Source organism: Aegilops tauschii, chromosome 6, assembly GCF_002575655.3.
Source record: "Aegilops tauschii subsp. strangulata cultivar AL8/78 chromosome 6, Aet v6.0, whole genome shotgun sequence".
Taxonomy (NCBI): domain Eukaryota; kingdom Viridiplantae; phylum Streptophyta; class Magnoliopsida; order Poales; family Poaceae; genus Aegilops; species Aegilops tauschii.
Window position 1 is genome coordinate 26,536,919 of NC_053040.3, and position 18,054 is coordinate 26,554,972.

The 18,054-nt window shown below is 45.6% G+C and overlaps 1 long non-coding RNA gene across 11 annotated transcripts; it reads right to left on the reverse strand.

The window, feature by feature from the left end:
* Nucleotides 1-6,584: 6,584 nt before the first annotated feature.
* On the reverse strand, nucleotides 6,585-15,697 carry LOC141025507 (uncharacterized). 11 transcript variants are annotated; one of them, XR_012187037.1, is made up of 10 exons: nucleotides 15,146-15,697; nucleotides 15,026-15,066; nucleotides 14,268-14,311; nucleotides 14,021-14,193; nucleotides 12,649-13,851; nucleotides 12,510-12,564; nucleotides 12,036-12,103; nucleotides 10,968-11,098; nucleotides 8,037-8,160; nucleotides 6,585-6,858 (listed from the first exon to the last, which is right to left on the reverse strand). It is a non-coding gene; the product is annotated as an uncharacterized lncRNA (long non-coding RNA). The 11 variants fall into 11 exon arrangements; XR_012187038.1 differs by having other exon boundaries at nucleotides 12,036-12,564; nucleotides 12,649-12,769; nucleotides 13,693-13,851; nucleotides 15,146-15,696; XR_012187034.1 differs by having other exon boundaries at nucleotides 12,036-12,564; nucleotides 12,649-12,769; nucleotides 12,953-13,851; nucleotides 15,146-15,696.
* Nucleotides 15,698-18,054: the final 2,357 nt, after the last annotated feature.

Sequence of the window (18,054 nt, forward strand, 5' to 3'; positions counted from 1 at the left end):
GGCTGTGGGGGCGGTGCCGGCCGCCGGGCGTGGTGCTCAAGGACTCCGGCCGCCGGCGCCGGCTGCAACACTGCTGGCGGCTGTGGGGCGCGGCGCTGCTCCGCCGAGGCCGCCAACGCCTGCGCTTGTGGGGCGTGGCGCTACTCCGCTGAGGCCGCCGACGCATGCTTCGGTGCCAGGTGTGCCACCACATGCTGCGCCTCCGCCGCATTATGTGGCGAGACCGCCTCAGAAGCGCGCAGTGCCAGTTCAGACCCCACCAGTGCTACCTGTCGCGGGCGAGGGAGGTGTGGGCGCGGATCGGGCGCCGACTTTTCGTGGTGGTAATGGTCCGCCCCGAGGGAGGTGGGGTGATGATGGTTTGAATGCCTATGGGGACGGACAACATCGTGGCTCATCGTCTACGGGTGGAGGACGTGGCTATGCATGGCAGGGTGATGGGTCAGACGAACGACCTTTCTACGGACCTTCGGGAGGTTTTGTCGAGGGGGCATCTGGCCCCAATTACAGGCAGCGAGGCGGTTACCGAGGACACAGTGGGGGTCGCGGTGGCAGGAACCGTTACCGCCAGCCTCCACCACCTGTCATGGTGGATCCGACGGCCGATGCTACCGGTCAGGAGATGGAACTATTCGGGCAGGCTATGGAGGTGGTAACTGCTCTCGCTTCCGTGGACGTGCCGCCGACGGAGTCCGTAGTGACGGAGGCTGCCGGGGCTGTTGACAAGGCTGAGGAGGATAGAGCCTCCAAGTGGGCACGTAAAAAGGAAAAGATGATGTGCTACCGTTGTGGCGAGAGAGGTCACTTTATTGCTGAGTGTGAGACTGAGCTTTGTGATACTTGTCTTAAGCCTATGCATGATTCGGGGGAATGCCCTATTCTGCGAGATCAGATGCCGAGTATCACCATTTATGGAGTCTATTGTTCTGAACCGATGTTTTTTGAGTCTCCCAGTGCCAGGGAGATACCTGACGAACCCCAGAGTAAAACTACAGGGATTGTCAAAGTAACTAAGTGTGATATGTTTGAGGCATAGATTATACACAGGCTTACTGAGTTATTTCCAGGTGACTTTGTGTGGGAACTTAGTCGCCTCGAGGATAACACCTATAAGGTTGTCTTTCCTACCTCGGAGGACTTGGAGTGCATGCTGAGTTTTGGGTTATGCAGAGTCCCTGGTACTGAGTGCATCCTCGAGTTCCATGAGTGGAAGAGAGTTGAGCCGCAGGGCAAGCCCCTCACTCAGGTTTGGTTACGATTCTCAGGGGCGCCTTCCAAGCCGCTTCATGATGCCCGAGTTGCTGCTAGCTTGGGAATGCTGGTCGGGAAAACTGAGAAGGTCGATATGGCTTTCACCAGAGCTAATGGAGTGGCACGCTTGCTGGTGAGTATCCTTGATATTGAGTTTGTACCTGACGTGGTCAAGTGGACATACAGGGGCGAGGTCTTCAACCTTGAGATTGAGTTTGAGGACACAGATCTTTTTGCTGAGGCTATGGCAGGGACGGATGTGGATATGCAGGATAAGGATGATGGTTCGGGTAACACGGAATCACGAGGGGATGAGGTTGAGCATCAGTTGGACAACGGGCCGAGTTCCACCTTGCAGACGCCTGGGTCTGGGGCGGCCCCTTCTGTTTCGGCACCTATGAGCACTTTGAGATTCAGATCGTTTGAGCCTGCATCCGCTCCTCCCAGGCTCTGGAGCGATCGGGTGGAGTCTGAGGATGTGCTAGAGGGCACGCTTCCACCCTTAGACTTTGCAGGGATTGACGGCTTTGCTGAGAGAGGGGGGATCGTGGGCAGGCGGCTCCTTCTTCCCCCTCTCCTCTTGATGCTTCGCCTCGGTCGAGGACCGAGGGGGAGGTATCTCCGCGGGCCAGCGCCGATGTGGCGGCGTTGAGAGGGAGACCGGGGCAGGAGGCCTTTGGTCTTTCCTCTCCTGTTGCGGCTAGGCCGACCTCTCCTGCGGCGGTGTTTGGCTCCGAGGGCGGGCAACATCTTGCTCCGCCTCAGGGGTCGGGCCTACCGGCGCCGCCTTGCCTGGGCGCATCATCCGCCGGCTTGGCAGCTCGTCTCGGCGAGGTGGGGGGGGGGGGGGGGCAGGCGGCCCCTGTTCTCACCTCCCCTTGCCAGCCTTTGGGTGGGACGTTGTCTGAGCCGGCCTTGTTAGGGGGGAGCGTGGGCATTTGTCCCAGCTTTCTTCCCCTATGCGCTTGCCGGAACCGGCGCCGATTCCGGGGCCTGGGGCTCCTCGTCATCCGAGCGGTGGGGGTGAGGCGGGAGGCCGGACCCCTATCCAGGCTTCTAGGGAGGAGGTCATAGCTTTTGGAGGTATCCCGGATCCTGTTTCCGAGGGGCGGCGGATGAGCTGTCGCCTCCAGGACCAGCCGGAGGTTGGTGACATGCAGCTGAGGTGCGCCAGTCGGGCGGCCAAGCTTCGTGATATTGAGGTCACAACTGGTATGTCGGTCAACACTTCCAATTCTATTCTGCATTTTTCTGATGTTGAGATTATTCATAGTGCAAATCAGTAAGGAGTTTCACTTGGTAGTAATGATAATGAAATCTCGCATTTAGTTAATGACCTCTTAGTTCTTGAAGCGGATCGTGCTTTAGATATGATTCACAATCTAGCAGCTGTTAAACCTATAAACGATTCTGATATTGCTCAGTTGGGAGTCAGGGTGTTAGATACGCTTTGTGCAGATATTGCCCCTCCTCCTTCTGAGACTGGGGAAGAGAATGATTCTTTAACTATTGGGGATAAGGAACCTATAGAGGATCATTCCGAGGGTCTCCCTGACAACGGTTGTGAGGACTGGGTGGAGGATATACCCAAACCTAAACGCAAGTGGCAACTTAAGATCTACCCAACCTCGGCAGTGCGTAGAAGTGCTAGGAACCGGATGACCAAAAAATTTCATGATGAATTATGAGAGGAATTTTTTGGAATAGCAGAGGTCTGAGGGACTTGGCTAGAAGAAGATTTCTAGCAGAGGCTTCTATCGAACAGAGGCTGGACTTTATTGCTCTTTCTGAAATAGGAAGAGGCAATTTCGCTCCTCAATTCCTTAGTACGTTGTCGGGAGGTGCCGATTTTGATTGGCATTGTCTCCTCCCTAGAGGAAGATCAGGCGGTATCTTACTTGGGGTTAGATGTGAGACGCTGGAAGTCCGAAGTGTAGTCATGGGAGATTTTGTTGTCAAATTTTGGGTTAGGTCGAAAATCGACGGGTTTAATTGGGCCTTGGTGGCGGTCTATGGGGCCGCTCAGCCAGAATTAAAACCGGATTTTCTGGCGGATCTAGTCCGTATTTGTGGGTCTGAGCAGCTTCCAATCTCAGTAGGGGGTGATTTCAATATCATTAGAAGGAGGGACGAAAAGAACAATGATAATTTTGATGGCAGGTGGTCGTTTATGTTTAACACCATTATTGAAAGCTTGGATCTGAGAGAGATAGAGCTTTCGGGTAGAAAATTCACATTGGCTAATACTTTGCCTACTCCTACGTTTGAGAAGTTGGATCGTGTCCTCACGAGCGTTGACTGGGAACAGAAGTTTCCTCTAGTCACCGTCCAGGCTTTATCGCGCAGAATCTCGGACCATACCCCTTTGCTGGTTGACTCTGGTGAGGCAACACACGTGGGGAATAAGCATACCTTTTCTTTCGAACTAGCGTGCTTTGAGAGAGAAGGCTTTTTTGATCTTATAGCCAGGGAATGGGCTAAAGATTCAGGAGGTAGGACTTCAATAGAGAGATGGCACAATAAGATTCGTCACTTGCGAAGTTTCTTGCGTGGGTGGGCTAAGCATCTTAGTGGGGTTTATAAGGTAGAAAAGGAAAGGCTCCTTTCCCTTATTCAGGCCTTAGATGTAAAAGCCGAGTGCACGATTCTAGATTCAACGGAACTTCATGTTAAACTAGATGCGGAGATGAGATTGAAAGAGCTTCTGCGAGAAGAAGAATTGAAGTGGGCATTGCGGGCGAAGGTTCGCAAAGTGGTCCAGGGGGACGCCAACACTCAGTTCTTTCATATGATCGCCAATGGCAAGCACAGAAAGAAAAGGATCTTTCAGCTTGAGCAAGATGAAGGGACGATTGTAGGGAAGGAAAATTTAAAACTATACATCACTGATTATTATAAGAAACTATTTGGGCCTCCGGAGGATAATTTCGTATCTCTAGATGAGTCACGGAATGAGGATATCCCTCAGTTGGCCTCAGATGAGAATGATATTTTATCTGCCCCGTTCTCGGAGAAAGAGGTGTTTGAAGCTATTTCTCAAATGAAGAATAATACAGCTCCGGGACCGGACGGATTTCCGGCGGAGTTTTATAAGAGGTGCTGGCATATTATTAAAGGGGACTTGCTTCCGATGTTCCAGGACTTATTCGCTGGACAGCTTCATTTGTTTCATCTGAATTTTGGAACTATTACTTTGCTTCCTAAGAAAACAGAGGCGGTCCGAATTGAGCAGTTTAGGCCCATCTGTCTTCTGAATGTAAGTTTCAAAATATTCCCCAAGGTTGGGACAAATAGGCTCACGCAGATTGTGCATTCTGTGGTGCAGCCATCCCAAACTGCCTTCATGCCGGATAGGAACATCCTTGAAGGGGTGGTGGTCCTGCATGAAACGCTCCATGAAATCCATACGAAAAAACTAGATGGAGTGGTTTTTAAAGTGGATTTCGAAAAAGCGTACGACAAAGTCAAATGGCCATTCCTTCAACAAACGTTGAGGATGAAAGTTTTTGATCAAGCCTGGCGACGACAGGTAGAATCTTTCACGCAAAAAGGCAGTGTTGGAATTAAAGTGAATGATGACATAGGTAGCTATTTCCAAACACGTAAGGGCCTGAGACAAGGAGATCCAATGTCACCTATTCTGTTCAACATTGTAGTTGATATGTTGACAATTCTAATAGGGAGGGCTAAGGATGCTGGACAGGTAGGTAGCTTGGTACCTCATCTAGTTGATGGACGTGTATCTGTCCTACAGTACGCTGATGATACTATCATCTTTATGGAGCATGAATTGGCAAAGGCGAGAAACATGAAGCTGGTGTTATGCTTGTTCGAACAATTGTCCGGCCTGAAAATAAATTTTCACAAGAGTGAATTGTTCTGCTTTGGGAGAGCCAAGGAGGAACAAGAGGCATATAAGCAATTGTTCGAGTGTGAATTGGGGGCTTTACCTTTTACGTATTTAGGTATACCCATTCATCATCGTAAGCTAACAAGTAGCGAATGGAAGTGCATTGAGGATCGATTTGAGAAGAAATTGGGCTGCTGGAAGGGCAAACTGATGTAGTATGGAGGCCGGTTAGTTCTTATTAATTCGGTGCTCACAAGTATGCCTATGTTCCTTTTGTCTTTTTTCAAAGTACCAGTGGGAGTTCGGAAAAGACTCGACTTGTATCGATCCCGTTTTTTCTGGCAAAGTGATGAGATGAAGAGAAAGTATAGATTAGCTAGATGGGACATTATTTGTCGACCAAAGGACCAAGGGGGTCTTGGTATCGAAAATCTTGAGGTCAAAAACAAATGTCTTCTTAGCAAATGGTTGTATAAGCTTTCTCGAGAGACCGAGGCCACATGGGCACAGATTCTGCGTAATAAGTACCTTCAATCCAAAACATTATCCCAGGTGACAGTGTGGCCGATGGATTCGCCTTTCTGGAAGGGCCTGATGAGAGTTAAATCGCTCTTTCTTAACCGGACCAAGGTGGTTGTCGGTAACGGTACTTCTACAAGATTCTAGGAGGATACCTGGCTAGGGGAGACGCCCCTGGCGGTTCCGTATCCTTCTCTCTATAGTATTGCTCAACGGAGAGATGCGACTGTTGAATCAGTACGTCAGTCCACGCCTCTAAATATTAGCTTCAGGAGAGCATTAGCCGGCAATCGTTGGGAAGCTTGGCTCCATCTTGTAAGAAGACTGATGGATGTTCAACTCTCTCAACGTCCGGACCAGTTGTGTTGGAAGCTTACTAGGAATGGAGAATTTACGGTTAAATCCATGTACTTGGATGTCATTAATTCTAGTTCTATTCCTACGTCGGAACATGTTTGGCATGTCAAAGTTCCCTTGAGAGTTAAAGTGTTCATGTGGTTTGTGCATAAACAAGTCATTTTAACTAAGGATAACTTGATTAAACGCAACTGGACTGGATCCTCTCGTTGTAGCTTTTGTGACAGGGATGAAACAATCAAGCACCTCTTTCTCGATTGTCCTCTGGCAAAGATTCTATGGCAATCAGTGAACATAGCCTTTAATATTACTCCTCCACATAATATTAACACGTTATTTGGGACGTGGTTGGATGGATTGAGTCCCAAACAGCGAGACACATTCGTGTAGGAGTATGTGCATTATTATGGGCTATCTGGAATTGCAGAAATGATTTGGTATTTAACAGAACAACAACTACTCATTTTTTGCAGGTTATATTCCGAGCCACTGCTTTGATCCATATGTGGTCATTACTCACTCCGACGGAGGCAGGGAGCGTTTGGTTACTGGATCTATCCGATGGAAGATGGTAGCACGGGATATTTTCAGCCGGTTTGGATGGCGGTCATGTAATAACATAGGCAATAAGTTTCCCTATCTATCTTTTGCCAGCCGGCTGTGGCATTTATTTTTGTTCCTTAGCTCTCTGTGAGCAGCTTTGTTCAAGACTTTAAGACTTTTGTTGAACCTTTTTACTTGTTAATAAAGGTGGCCGTATGCATGTTTCCGATGCAGAGGCCGGGGATGTCCCCCTTTTCTAAAAAAAATTACAAAGGAAAGAATCTTGGCACAAAGACTTTGTGACCCTGACAAAGTACGGACAAATGGGTGGGCTTCATCTGTGGATAAAAGAAAACATATTCAAATAAACATCAGGAAAACGGGGTACAAGACACTGTCTAATGACAGAGGATAACAATGCACAATGGAAATCTAGCGATCATAGAGAATAACAATAAAACATGAAGTATCCTAAAGTAATTTCTTAAAACATGAGAGAAAGAATCTACCACATCACATATATGTGCAGAAGAATAGCAATAAAATTCAGTAGCTAGAAGAGAAAAGAAAAAAAAGATATTATGTATCCAAGGATATACTGTTAAAGACAATACAACGCAGGCTACTACTAATTATTATAGGGCCATGTCGATAAACTTAAAAGGGGATAGTTGGGCATAAACCTTGGGGAAAAAAATGTTCTGAGTCTCCATACACTTTCCATCTTTATCTTTCATAAGTAATTTTAGGGATTTTAGGAAGGTCAACTAAAGATACTTTGAGGTTTCAGAAATCCTACGGGTGGCTTTAGCAAGTCTTTCTCCAACAACGTAAAAATGAGTATCAATGACGATACATATAACAACAGGAAGGAAACAAAATATTCAGGTTTCGAAACACCTTGCTAGATTTAGTTAAACCTTCATTGTAAAACCATAGAAAATGAATTCAACTCTGAATGATCGCTGAGCTGATCAACACACCCGATGATGAATTTTTGAGTTCCACTTTTAAATTAGCTCAACATCAGCACGCTTGAGGAGATCATTATCTCACCTATTAGATGATAATGCTTTCCAGAGACCTACTTTGCAGTAATCTCTAGGAGCAAACAACCTTAAGACTACTATATATCTTTCGAACTTTTTATCTAATTGACACAAAATCTACTTGGAAAACAATGTAAGCCAACAGTTCCACGTCAATTAAAACGTTGTATGCATGTGGTCGACCTTACATTATTTGGGATCATCCAGCTTGGTCAAAGCCACATAAACATAGCCTTTGTCTTCAGCTAAAGTAACAAAAGGAGTCGATCATGAAAAAAAATCAGACTTGCTGTTTGTAATGTTGTTATTGTTTTTCCTTTGGTAAAACACAACAATGAGCTTTGTATTCAGTATTTTGCTAGCTGCTTGCCCCTGCTTGAAATGCGTACAGATGGCCATGGATACATTACAGAAAGAGAGAGAGAGCATTTGGGGAGGGGGGGGGGGGGGGGGGGGGGGGGGGTTACCTAGCCCACCACCAAAGGCGCAGGGGCATCCAAACTTGTCCGCTCCAGCAAAGGTCAACTCCATCAGAGGAGAGGAGTGGCAGGCAGGGGAAGCCGACGCTGACAAGGAGCCTACCCAGTCTACCTGCATTAGTTAGTAAGCAAATGTCAATACTATTATTAGTCTGCAAGTACAGCAGTCTTCAAATTCACTTGATAAATAATGCTTATATCGTGTGCTAATCACAAATGCAAGGATTCAAATAAACGGTGATACGAGCTTGATGAAAAATAGATTGATAACAACCAAACTGATAAATCATGGCAGACAGAAAATAAAACGGCATTACAGGCTTATATAAAATCATGGCAAGACATGTAACACTTCTTATGTAAGACACCACATGAGTTGCTGGTGCTAATCTCATGCCAAAAAGAGAAATATGGAACGGCTAAACTCTCTTGAAAGATGTCTCATTAAGGTTTATATAACTACACTCGCTTTGACAGAAATCAATATAAATCAACGGCTGGTAGCGTTTGTGCAGGAAGACATTTCTTCTAGAAGAACACTGCAAATATGTGATTGCTTGGGGAATAACTGAAGGAGCACTGGGATTACATCCTAGCCAAATTGAATACAACTCTATATTAAAAAAACATCTACCAATTAACATCTGTACTATAATGCCAGACCCTAGATGACCCTGGTTGCAATGAAATAAACTCAACGTATGTAGCTTACACTCGACATGGACACTGTTCAAGACAAATCAAGATCTTAGTCTGTGCCTCAGTAAAGGCTTGCCGATTGATCATGTCATGTAAAATTCTAATCAACTCCATTACACTTTTTATGCCAAACACCATATGTTTCATTAAGCCTTCTTGGCATGTAGTCGTTGTGTTGTTTAAAAAACTGTCAGGATCAACATGATACCGAAAGTAAGATGTGGCGGGTAGTATAGGAAATTGTTAACCTGAACATGGATCTTTAGAGGTGGATGAAGGCTAGAGTTTAGTAAGGAAGGAGGCTGCTCCTATTGATGATTAGTAAGCAAGTAAAAGGATGTAACAGTACATAACATTAGCAATAAATAAGTATGTGTATGTGAGGTGATTAAACTTTAATTGGATAGAGTTGATCCTAGAGTAGAAAGGGAGTGCAGCAACAATGAAAATAATGCTAAAAGGGAACATAGAGTAGAAAACCAACCCAAAATGCAAGCAAGAATTTTCAAAAGGGAACATAGAGCAGCATGAGCATGAGGCATAGAAAAATGGGGTCACCTTAAGATCAAGAATCATTGGCCCTCTCTCAGTTCGAATCAGAAGGAAAGAACAACTATTATTGATTGGAGTTATTTTTAATTAGGCAAAGTACTACAAAACTGGATCCTAAGCTACAGTTGAGGCATACAAAACTATAAGTGTCTGTTCATTTCATATATAAACAACCTTTAGTATCTCAACCAGAACCAAAGCAAAACAAAAATCATGGTTAAGTAACCAACAAAGGAAGAATGAACCTTTTTGGAATTTTAAAGTAGCAAGACATGAAAAGTTCTTTTTTGCCTTCAATACTACACACATTATGGGAGGTAGCTGCAGTTTTATTGCATAGTGGGCTCAGATTCGCCTTTCCTCGATCATATAACCTACCCCCATCATCTCTTATCACCAGATCAATCTGTTTATACAGTAGAGCTGCCCTGGTTATCACTCAACAAGAATGACCATCCAAGGACAACAACAAGTATCACAGGATCAAAAAGGATTCTAGAGACAAGAGGGAGGATCCAACTTGATACCCACAGGTGCCTCGATTGCTCAAAGGCACACTTATTCCAGCCAAGGTAATCATCATTGCCCTAGCACGAACACCACCTGAGCATAAATAAGCAACACCTATAAATACAAATAAAAATGGTTTAGGGTTCATTGCATAGCCGCCATGGACGCCATCGCCGGCGCCGCTGATCTACCGCCCTCCTCCATGGCCGCTGCCGCCGTCGCCGTGGTTGCTGGGAGCCACCTGCGTGGGAGGTAGGGAGGGAGGGAGATGGCTGCAGGAGCGAGTGAGAGAGGAGGCGACAGCTAGGTTTTCATTGCAGGAAGCCGCAGTTATTTTATAGTCGGTACGCGAAATGACCCAGATGCCCTGGTTGGGGCATGGTATTTACATTTTGTTGCAATTGGAATTTTATCTAACGACTCACAAGGATCTGGTAAATATCCGACGTCTCACGTGAGCCGAAACCAAGATCCGACGGCTGGAATCGCATCAAGAAACAGATCGGACGGCCGAGAGTGCCTGAGGTCTGAGAACGCTCGGTGGCTGCCTCTGTTCTTGTTTCTGGATGTATAAGCAATACCTTTAAATACAAATAGAATGGGTTCAGTGTTCATTGCATAGTGGGCTCAGATTCGCCTTTCCTCGATCATATAACCTACCCCTGTCATCTCTTATCACCAGATCAATCTGTTTATACAGTGGAGCTGCCCTGGTTATCACTCAACAAGAATGGCCATCCAAGGACAACAACAAGTATCACAGGATCAAAAAGGATTCTAGAGACAAGAGGGAGGATCCAACCTAATACGCACAGGTGCCACGATTGCTCAAAGGCACACTTATTTCAGCCACGATTAATCATCATCGCCCTAGCACGAACGCCACTGATCAACCTAGCAAATCCAAGAGCATAGCTATAGGACCAGGGCATCCACATGTAAACCAGAGCATCACATGAGCTCCTATGATAGGAACTAAACATGAACAGCAGCCAGCAAACCCTAAAATGGCATGGATCCACAACTACAGAGCTCAAGTAGGAACCGATGCATGAGTAGGGCATAGAGCATTATCCAGACGAGCACCACATCAATATAGCCATGGCCATGTCCCATACAGTAGCCGAAGCAGAGGAGCAGGAGGAAGATGGAGCTCACGTAGCCGAGGCAGTACTCAGTGCGCGCCGGGGTTGCGCTTGAACACCGTCCACCCAGCGAGGAACCACGTCGGAGTTGCGCCTTGCACCGTCCCGCCGACGAGCACGAATGCATCAAACGACCAAGTGAATCTGTGCACGGAATACATGTCAAACAATATAAACAATCAGATATGCTATCACAACAGGTGAATAAACATCTAGTATAACAGAACAATGTAATCAAGGAGGGGCTAAGCAATACAGAAAGCAATGCATATTTGATAGACCAGTTCATCTACCACTGGAACTGTAGAGTATTTAGATGACTGCTAATAATAACTGCATGAGCTGCTTCTGTTGACAATAACCTAAAAGCAGACGAGGTACATGAACCTTACATGTATGCACACAACACGAGCATGCAACAATTTTCCAGGATAAAGGGTGAAAACAGATGTGCATCAGTTACCAGGTCATTTAACTTAAAATAATCATTAGCCAAACACGAATGTTAACTGTATGGAAACCATTTAACTTTAGACATTGCTACCTTTCAATTGGAAAATATCACATCTGTGTATGAAGATGCATGGCCCTAACAAAACTTCCAGTACTATAAGAAAAGAAACAACACTTGGTTATTTTAATTACCTGTGATTCTATCTACCAATGATTTATGATTTTCAACTTTTTGCTTTCTAGCTCTTGATTCTATATTCCAATATAGATAAATGTTAAGCTTTCTTCTAAATTGTTTCTAAGAGCTAGTACATACTATAGAATGAATATTGCAGCAAGAATTGCTAGAACATTTGACCAATCCAACCAAATTAATACCATACTACAATATTTGATAAAAACTAATGCACATGTATATGCATGTAAATGCAAGACAGTTAGATGGGCATTACAGCTCTCATCATTGTTACAAGAGCATGCAGAATGGTTTAAATAACTGCAAGTTTATATCTACGGCGCAGGATCCATGCTTTTAGCACAGAGAATAATTACATCTGACATAGAATGTGCACTTAGTGGGCCGGTAGGTGACATGATCACGCTGCAGGAGAGTACAATGTAATTTTACCTTCACTGCCGGTGACACATCGGATTGTCGTCCGTTGACCCTCTCATGATGTGGTTGCTTCCAGTGCTCTAGGAGAAAACAAAGTTGCATTAATAGTGATTTGGCAAAACGTATGTTGACCGGGAACAGCAAAGTTAACATCATATAAAAGATCATGTTGAACCCATATGGTGTGATAACCTGAACTCTGTACATCAAGTATAATCTTGTTATTACCACTCTTTTCACAAACAAATAGTAGCAAGCATAGCAGTTATAGGCACGTTCATACATCCGATCAATAACAACATCATGCCCAGGCGTATCACCACTCTTGCGCCAATGGCATACCAGCAGGAAAGTATCAGTACATGGTTTATTAGCATGATATGAAAACATAAAACCATAAATAGTCAAGAAGAGGGGGTGGGGCGGGGAGTGTGAAGCGAGTTTGCTCGGGGACTGGAGTTTGGATGTCGCAAGGATGAAGAAAACCTCCGCTGTCGACCAAATGGAAGCGGTCGGTGTTCTCAATGCCCATGTACTTTGCCTAACTTCCATGAAGTAGATGTATAAGCGTAACAGATCTTGAAAGAGACCAAGAGAGGAGAAACAGATGGGAGAGATATCTTACCTATCTCGGTCGAAGATCAGCACGGACGACCGGTTGCCAGTCTTGTCCCTCGATCGACCTGACTGATCCAGGCGCGTCGTGGCCGAGAGCGTCAGTTCGAGCCGCCAATGTGGTGACGGAGCTGAATGATACAATAAATGCATATGCATATATGAAACAAAAATAGATGCTCGATTAGCGCATATTCAGAACATGGGACGGGGAATAGCATCATGATGCTTCCCATTCATTGATATAACACAAATAAACAAAAAGATAAGATGTCAGTCAGTGGTGATCCTGCCCGGATTCCATGATACACTACCTTATTATTATGGTGCTAAGCTGATTTCCATGCAATGTTCTCAGTTCTTATAATCCTCTAATCTTCAAGTTAAAAAATCATGCATACATAGTACCGATGTGAGCAACTGTCTAGCAAGATTCAATATAATAACTTGCCACCATTGAGAGTATGGGACTCTGTTCTGGTTTCTACAACTCTGTTCACCAAATAGTCTGATGCTGAGTTGATTTTTATGACTCTGTTCACCTAGAATTTGGGGAGAAATGGCATGACAGATCAGAAGATACTAATACAAATATAATAACAGAATATGATACATGCAGCATTTCCTCAGTAACTATATCTCCATAGTATAATTGTATCCTTGCCTCCCCTTGTCTTTATATCAGGCAGACCTCACTGTTTTCTTGTGTGCAGGCAAATACTAAAGACTACCAAGTGAACCATAACAATTTCGCTTAACGACTATTTTCATTTTAGAAATACGTAAAAGTGCACACCTAGCAACAGAGTGACTCATGGCTAGACCTGGGTATCAACCTTGTCTGTGCAGCAAGTGTTTAAGAAAGCAATCTATTTACAAAACATATATAATAAAACTCTGTAAGATGCGTCTCTTACAATTAAAGTAGATGTGGTACAACAGGAATAAAATTTTAGAGAGCATTGTACCAAAAGGAAGGGGCAGTTGCAAACTGATTAAAGGCTAAAACTGATTGAAGGCTACAGTAGCAATAAAATGTTGCAGAGAAATGTACTGGAGGGATGATTTATTCCTCGTTCCCCCATGGAGCCTGTGCACGGTCATCACCCCGCACCACGGGATCCCCTTAGCCACATTCTCGGCGCATCACCATTGAAAAAAGGAGACGTTCTCCATTCTGGTACACACAAGCGTAGAGCTTCAAATATCTCACCTTCATGAACCATAAAAACATTACCTGACTGAGTACAAAATGGAAGAGCATAAAATCCGTAGTTAATCAAGAAATCAAGGCTAATAATTAAGCATGTTTGTTGCTATAATATGCCAACTATTAGTACCCAAAATAGATATTCTAGATAGAGACTCTGCAGCGCACTTACCTTGTCCAAGTCCAATGCTTTATGGCTCTGAATCCCGACAGTAGACCAAGTTCCATCAACCTCCATAATAACCAAATCATTGAATCCATTATCCATCTTATGGTCATTTCCAATATTTTTGGCTCCTTGTTCTCACATATTATTTTTCCAGTAATGTATCTTTTTAATAGCCACTGCATGCAAAACAAAACGGTCACATTAGTTGCCATATCAGTTAATATTGAGACAGATTTACATGCATACTCACCTAATGCATGTCCAAAGTTGTGCAGTTATCTACTCCTTGACTGCCTGATTAGAAACTGGAATTTGTTAACAGATAAGACAACCAATTTAATCTAGCATTTAGGAATAGCGGTTTGATTCACAGGACTGCAATCACAATAGGCATAGACCTCCACTCTCTTTGTAACTAACCATCTGACATGTCTGATCCCTAAGATAAATGATCAAGCAGGGATTAATCAAAGCAAACCAACAATGGTGCTATCTAATTAATTTAGGGAGACACAATCCAACAGCACATGCCCATGAACAACCTGTCCCCCTCCCTCCATCACAAGCGCCAACCAAACAGCTAAGAATGACAGTCTGATTACCATGCCATGCATAGTCCCTATAATTATCTATGACCGCTCATGTGATTTATCTAATCCTTAAGCTAAACGCCTAAATCAAGGATGAACCCAGACTAACAAACAAATCAGCCAATTAATTTATCAAGACAAATTTCAATAACACGACACAATGCCAAACCCACAGCCACCGGACAAAATAAGAAATACAACAAAAAGCATCCTAGGAATCTAGCCATGCCGCACTGTCTCCCGCACAGCAACAAAAACCCAGGCTATCCAAACAGACCTAATGCATCCAAAGGATTCTACCCAGATCCAAGAAACCAATACATCCAAACACCTCCAGAACCCATCCATAACAACCTACCTACATCTATTTACTCTAGCAGAGAGGAAAAATACAAAAATTAAGAACAGAATATCTCACCAACCAGAAGTGTGAAGGATGCAGACGATGACAATGATAACCTGCAAGGAAATCCCACATGAAACCCTTGACCAAACTGGAAGCAAACAAGGAAAACAATTGCACTAAACGAACGAGCACCTCAACCAGCGCCAATATGTACGGAATCTCGCATGGCATGGCGGCCGCCCGTGCTGCCTCTACCTAGGACAGTGGAGAGGAAAGGGGGACGGGAGGGCAGGATCACCGTCGCGCGATGGGGGGTGGCGTCTAGGGTGGAAGGGGAGGGGACGGCGGCGGAGATGCATCGAAGCCTGGGACGATTCCTGGCGCCGGATCGATCCACCGAAGAGCTTTGGTGGCGTCAAGCCATTGGAGTTCATCGGCATCGCCCAAGGCCTGCTCCTGCGCCGCCTTGGCCTGCTGCTCCTGCTGCCGCTGCCGTCGTCATGCTCCTCGTCCTCCCTCGCTGCTACTCGTCGTCGTTGCTGGGGGGGGTGGGGGGCTCTGTTGCGGCTGATCTGGCCGCCGCCGGAGCCGTGGCTGGATGGCGGCGGCGACGGCGATATGGGTGGGAGGAGAGGAGGAGGCGGCGGCGACGACGTGGGTGGGAGAAATGGAGGAGGCGGCGGCGGCGGCGATGTGGATGGGAGGAGAGGAGGCGCGTGGAAGGGGATAGGAGGAGGCGGCTAGGGTTCAACACATGAGCGCCCCTCTTTTATACCCCCCGACACGAAATGACTGAAATGCCCTCGGTGGGGCACAGAAATTACACGCGGTGGCAAGCCCGGAGGGTAACCATTTTATCTAACGGCTCACGACGATCTGGTAAATATCCGACGCCTCACGTGAGCCGAGCCCGAGATCCGACGGCTAGAATCGCACCAGGAAACCGATCGGACGGCCGGAACGCTCTAAGCTCTGAGGAGCGCCCGATGGAACCTGAGTTCTTGTTTCTGGATGTAGAGAACTTTAGAATAGGAGACATCGGGATGCGAAAGCTTAGTCATAATTGAGGTCCAAGTAATGCACGGTGTGTTGCTTCAGCAAGTAGTATTTTTAGCATAAGAAAACACTTGCAACAACTTTTACTTGCACTATTATTTTCGGTTATTATTTACTCCAAAATACAAAAAAACATGTATCACAATCACTAGTAGAAAAAGAGGCTTCCATACGCCCCCATTAGTCCCTAAAATAATCGAACCGCGACAAAAGGGGTCTTTAGTCGCGGTTCGGGAGGAGACCCGCGACCAACTATCTGGGCCCAGCGCGCTCGGTCGATAGCTGGCGGACGGGAGGGGCTTTAGTCCCGGTTGGCCTGGCCACCCGGGACTAAAGGTCCTCAGGCTGGCCCGAAGGCCTTTAGTTGCGGTTGGCCAGGCCAACCGGGACTAAAGACCCATCCCTATATATAGAACTCAGCTCACTTCACTTAGCCACAATTCAGAAGGGGGGTGGTGGGTTTGCTTTTGGTTCCTCCTATGCACACAAGGTGTTCGATGAAATGCCCGAGAGCATGAAACAAACATGATATGAAGTGTCCGAGCCACACTTGAGCTTTCTCATTTATTTTTCCTCCGCAATCGCGGTTAGCAACTTGAACCTTTCATGTGTCATTGATAAAATATGCATGTGTGTAGTTCATTGTTTAATTTGTATTATTTCTAGCTAGTTAGTTTAACAAATGCATGATGGTTAATTATATACTTTATATAATAATAATGCAGATGAATCGGCAATGGATGTACGGTCCCCGACTCTCCGGCGAGTTCACTACGGGTTTGAAAGATTTCCTCGTAGTGGCAAATGCGAACAAGCAGCGAGGTTTTATTATCTGTCCATGTGCTGTCTGTAAGAATCAGAAGGGTTACTCCTCCTCAAGAGACGTTCACATGCACCTGCTTCGGCACGGTTTCATGCGAAGCTATAATTGTTGGACCAAGCATGGAGAAAGATGGGTTAGAATGGAAGAAGATGAAGAAGGGGATGATATCGATGACAACTATCATGATCATTTCGGTGATACTTTCATGGAGGATGATGCTGAAGGTGGGGAAGGGTTAGGTGAAGGTGAAGAAGAGGCACATGATGAGCCCGCTGATGATCTTGGTCGGACCATTGCTGATGCACGGAGACGCTGCGAAACTGACAAGTAGAGGGAGAATTTGGATCGCATGTTAGAGGATCACAAAAAGTCGTTGTACCCAGGATGCGATAATAGTCTGAAAAAGCTGGGCTGCACACTGGATTTGCTAAAATGGAAGGCACAGGAAGGTGTAGCTGACTCATCATTTGAAAATTTGCTGAAAAAGTTGAAGAATATGTTTCCGAAGAATAACGAGTTGCCCGCCAGTACGTACGAAGCAAAGAAGGTTGTCTGCCCTCTAGGTTTAGAGGTTCTGAAGATACATGCATGCATTAACGACTGCATCCTCTACCGCGGTGAATACGAGAATTTGAATGAATGCCCTGTATGCACTACATTGCGTTATAAGATCAGAGGCGATGACCCTGGTGACGATGTTGAGGGCGAGAAACCCAGGAAGAGGGTTCCCGCCAAGGTGATGTGGTATGCTCCTATAATACCACGGTTGAAACGTCTGTTCAGGAACAAAAAGCATGCCAAGTCGTTGCGATGGCACAAAGAGGACCGTAAGTCCGACGGGGAGTTGAGACACACCGCTGATGGAACGCAATGGAGAAAGATCGACAGAGTGTTCAAAGATTTTGCAGCTGACGCAAGGAACATAAGATTTGGTCTAAGTACTGATGGCATGAATCCTTTTGGCGAGCAGAGCTCCAGCCATAGCACCTGGCCCGTGACTCTATGCATCTACAACCTTCCTCCTTGGTTGTGCATGAAGTGGAAGTTCATTATGATGCCAGTGCTCATCCAAGGTCCAAAGCAACCCGGGAACGACATCGATGTGTACCTAAGGCCATTAGTTGATGAACTTTTACAGTTGTGGGGCAGACCTGGTGTACGTGTCTGGGATGAGCACAAAGAAGAGGAATTTGACCTACGAGCGTTGCTTTTTGTAACCATC